This window comes from Sprattus sprattus (genome assembly GCF_963457725.1).
Source record: "Sprattus sprattus genome assembly, chromosome: 5".
In the NCBI taxonomy this organism is placed as follows: domain Eukaryota; kingdom Metazoa; phylum Chordata; class Actinopteri; order Clupeiformes; family Clupeidae; genus Sprattus; species Sprattus sprattus.
Window position 1 is genome coordinate 42190383 of NC_137924.1, and position 5245 is coordinate 42195627.

Consider the following 5245-nt stretch of genomic DNA (forward strand, 5'->3'; position numbering starts at 1 on the left):
GCCAGCAATTGTTAGCCTCCTCAAGCACACGGCCATTACCCCACAATCAATCATTTATCCGGACAGTTAAAATCCAAGGTTAAGCAGTAGGTAATCACACATACAAACAGTGTTTTAGTTTCCGAATAAGTGTGTCAGGTCCGCTCAAAGGTGCCACTCGATGACAGTTACTTAAGCCTTTACTTAACGCACGGTGCAGAATGATAAATGTATCTGGAGAAATACTGTGGCGGGTCTTTTTCTATGCAGTCTCACAAGTTAAAGACGTAGAAGGAGCACACAAAACTCTTTTAACTGAGCACATCTGACAGGACTTAAGATGGTGAATATAACATAATCAAAACCAAATTTCACTCTAATCTTCCTTTTATCCTCTTTAAAAGGCTTATTTCCTTTTCAAATCAAAATGTCACTTTCTTGCAAGAATGATTATTTTGAGCGTTTAGTCTTATAAGCGTATTCAAGGAGCAATATTTCAATACTGAGCATAAGGTTTACAAAGAAATAAAATCATTTTAAATCTTTTTTGACTCATTGGATGCCGTAAACGACCCAATCTAGAAAAGCAGCCACCTGTAAACTCTCCATCCCCCTACCTCCTCCGTCAATAGACTCAATCATTATGCGCGGCAACCCTGCTTGACGGTTGTCCTCGCTGCAAGACATGTCCAGTGTGACAGTGAGGGAGGGGAGTCGTGGCCTTAGTGTCAAAACCCTGACAGAGAGAGCTCTGAACTTTTGACATGTGTGACACACAGCAGTATGGAGGCCGATTGCAGTGAGGATGAGGGGGATGGTGGTGGTGGTTGGAGGACGGGAGGGGTCAGTGGTGGTTCAGAGGTCACAAGGTTGTGGTGGGGTTGGAGAGAGGAGAAGCTCCAGGAAGTGGGAGTGGGGGGGGGGCAGGCTGGCTGCGACATGGCAGCTCCAGACTGGGGGTCATGAGGGCCCACGAGGGCCCAGTCTCCCCGGAGGAACGCTCTGCATTATACATAAGCACCGTGCTCCTGACCGGAGCACTGAGGCAGCACCGGCCACCCAGTGTGGGTGAAACACTGTGATTTCAAAGTGAATGAAGTGATTCTAAACATACATTTGCAAATAGGCTATGGCAACTGGAAAAGCTCAATTAGCTTAAATCGTATTATAATATTATTCACAAAATGTCACTTATTGATTTAAGTTTGACTAATGTTTAGAAATGAGTACAGCTTAGCAGATTAGTGAAATACATCTGTCAATTTGTTACTTAGAAATGGGAAAACACACAAAGAAAACATTTGTGCTCCGTAAGCAAATTGTTGACTCATTTGATTTGAAAGTGAACAAATCTTTTCACTTAATCAAATCAACTGAAATAATTGATTTGCGGTCACTGGGGGGAAAACATTGGCAGGTGCCTCCGTCCATCCATAAACAATCCCCTGAGCCTCATTAAAGCAGAGTCCTCATCACCAGATCAACCCAAATACTACATTAAGGCTCTGTTTCAACTCTGGGCTGCTGGGGAGACATCTAGGTTTAATCATGATTAATCCATTCAATCATAAAATCAGGAGAGAGGCCTTAAAAATGCTGGATGCTGGGAGTTTTTTTATTTTTATTCTTTCTTTTTTTTTCTCAAAACAACTTCAAGGCTACATAGGAAAGAACAAAAACAAAGGAGAGATGAGAGAGCATTAGAGAGGGAGGCAGAGAGAGAGAGAAATAGAGGGAGGCAGATAGAGAGAATGAGAGAGAGATAAGAGAGAGAGAGGGGGGGGGGGAGAAGCCAAGCATGCTATATATTGAGACATCTCCAGTCGTTTCTGAGCCGATATAAATATGTTATTATAGGGTAATGTAATCATTCATTCGCCTCAGCCCTGCTCCCTGGCCGCCTGACTCCCTCCTCCTCCTCCCTCCTCCTCTTTCCCTCCCTCCTCTGCTCCTTTTAAGAGCCCAGGCCCTTTCAGGGAGTTGCCTTCTGATGATGTCGACATTCTGGCTCTCCAAGGAGCAATTAGCCACTAGTGACAGACCTCGCTGCTGTGTGTGTGTGTGTGTGTGTGTGTGACAGACCTCACTGCTGCCCTTAGCTTGGCTCTCTGCCTCCGCGTGCTGGACCTGCCTGAAGCCCCCGCACCCAACCGCCCACCCTCCCTGCCCACCCTCCCTGGCCACACAAACACAACGCCAACCACCATCACCACCACTACCTCCACCAACACAAGATTCTCTGCTCCCCCTTCTGGGAAGGACGGTCGTTCATCTTCTTGCCCTACAATGTGTGAAATCATCCATCCTTCACATCACCCTTGGCCCAGGTGCCATTTTCTTGCACTACTCCCCTTACACACGCACCGCCCGCTGGCTGCTTGCGCAACAGGCTAGCGTCCACCACGGGACTGGACGGTGGATCAGCTTGGACTGATTGAGGCTGGACACAATGCTCGCTAAATCCTTTAGCATTGACCAAACCCCTTCAAAGCCCCCCATAATCAGATTAACCGCATCCCACTGCCGGGCCTGCCTGTCCTCTCACCTAAAAGAGGCTGAGGCCTGTCTCATTGCGTGGTGGGAAGGACATCTGACTCAAATGTAATAAGACTCATATCTCCAATTTAGCCCACTGGAGCACTTGCCAGTCTCTCCCCTGGTGTTCCCCTGGAGAGTTGGTCTGCTCCACAGTCTGACCCAATCAGCCTTGCTGCACTGGTGCTGGCTGCCCCCCTCACCCTATCTCAATCATGCAGACCTGCTCCGAACATCACCCTGGGGATGGCCGCCGGGAACAGGCTCGCCGCCTAATGAACTCACCCTTAGCCTGAACACTCCAGGGGGGTCACCTCCCCTTACCCCAACCACCACCACCACCGGTAGCACCGACCCTGACTGCCTCACCGCTCACCTCACCTCACACACAAGCAGGAGGGTGCATTGATCTCCTTAACCTTGGGGGAAATCTTCCATTGGTAGTGCACATAGCCCTTAGCCTCTTGCTGGTCAACCTCCAGTGCCCTTTCTCAGAAGAAATGTGATTTTTCCTGAGGCATCTGGGAGGATGGAGGTGTGTGTGTGTGTGTGTGTGTGAGTGTGTGTGTGTGTGTGTGTGTGTGTGTGTGTGTGTGTGTGTGTCTGTGTGTGTGTGTGTGTGTGTGTGTGTGGTGGGGGGGGGGGGTTAGTAGCAGTGAGAATCTTTGAAGTGCTATCCTCTTCGTCATCAAACGATTGCCTCCACTGCCTCCATGTTAATTGTTAGTGAATGACCTTTTTCCCTTCTTCAGCACCCCCTAAGGCCATAATTAGCCCTCTCCTGCCAGTGGGAACTACTTTAACTGGAGTTCAAGGCTAAATTAGGCTGAGATGGCTGGGAATTCACGTCGAAATAGATGAGTTTTTTTTTTTTTTTTTTTTTAAGACCACTGAAATGGAAATTCATGAATTGTATTAAACAAACACTGTATCAGTTTTCTTGTGAACTTGCTGAACAATTCTGCAAATGACACTTGTCTGATTCTAAATGTCAGACGTTGAGGCCAAACAATTCTGTAGCCGAGAGGCTAGTGTGGAGCAGTCAACAACATGCAGACGGTAGCGGCTTAGTGTCTGTACTTTGAGTTTGAAAAAGGAAAACATATAAAGTCATTGTAAGGGGAAATGTATGTACTTTGTGATAAGCATTTATTTTTAATTTGTTTCAGTAAAGACCTTTTCACACCTTTCTCTATGTGTTGGGAGAAGACATGTACAGTATAGCCATGGTGGCCTCCTGTTATTAAAGGCTGTCATACACTGGCTGTATCCTCAGTATGTCTAAAGGTGTCAGGCATGATTTGCAAGAAATTAGATGGGGGGTCGGGGGGGGGGGGATGCTTAGCAGGAAGAATGCTAAGAAACATTGTATCTATTCATCATCAAAAAGGTTCAAGCCATCCCTTTTTTTAAAAAATAAGATATTCAAATGTTTAATAAATAAGAATTTGGACATTGTGTCTGTGTGAAAAGCACTGCATTAAGACTGCTGTTTCCTGTGTTCGGAGTGCTTCTAGAGTGCCCCACTCACCGATTGGATAAAAATCATTGAAAACCCATTTGCTGCCTTGTCTCTTCTGTGGACCCATGGATATTTTAAGAAAAGAAAATGTCCTTTCCAACCACCATTACCCACAGAGTTCTTTGCTTCAGAAATAGACTTTCCTCTCCCTACACATAAAAACATTGTGGAATGCTTTACTCAAGGCAACTTAGATGCAGGGAGAGAAAAACAACAAGAGGCATGACATGACTAAACCAACACCTGTTGCGATGTAAGTTACTGCGCTTGATTACATTCCCAGGAAGCGGCTTCCCAGAATGATTCGAGTGACTCGCAGGGGCATACAAGTGTGCTAATTACCCACGTTTCCTTTCTTCAGGCCGACCGTATCCTAGTTAATATGAGCGTCGGCTCCAGCTAGCCCAGTCTTTACCAACAGTGTGGCTCTCATTCGCACGATCAAAGGGGAGCTCTTTGAATTTGAGAATCAAACGCCAGCTTCACTTAAGTAAGAGGCTCCATTATGCCCTCAGACGGAAACAAAAAAAGCTGTGAAACATTTACACGATAATGAGCATTACATAGGGTTTGAAACCTCGTATCTCTGCTAGCGAGCCATGAAACAACACTAATAAAGCTCGCGCTTTGGAATTGGCTGAAAAGGGGGAGCTTTAAAAAAATAAATAAACCAACCCAAAGTAAATTAAAACAGGTCTAATGATTTAAGACACACGGCGCGGATCTCGCCAAGCACTACCATATTGTGCGGCGGGCCGTCGAGTATGTCCTGAAAAAAAATGACAAAAGCCCCGATGCTCTTTGCTGTGACGGAGCACCTCTTCAGCGCTTCTGTTTTAGGGATTACGGCTGGCTGGCTGCGTGAGCGTTAGCGGGGGCGCTAGGTGAGATTTATAAAGCAGCTGCTAGCAGGGGCGTGTGGGGAGCTGAGTAAATGTAGCCCATCTGCTGTGCGTTTCAATCAGTTTCACTGCTACACCACTGCTGCAGGAGGCAGTGCAAACGCAGCAACATTAGTCCCCTCCAACTCTCCTATTCTCTCTCTTTCTCTCTCTCTCTCTGCAGCATTAGTGTGATGTATGATGAGAGAGAAAAGTGCCGTGCTCTTTTTCCTTCCCTGCATGTTTCTCATTCCACCGGTCACACCGTTTTTCATCCTTCGCACAGCACCCCCCACCCCCTCCTTCGCTCAACTCAACTCCCCACTCA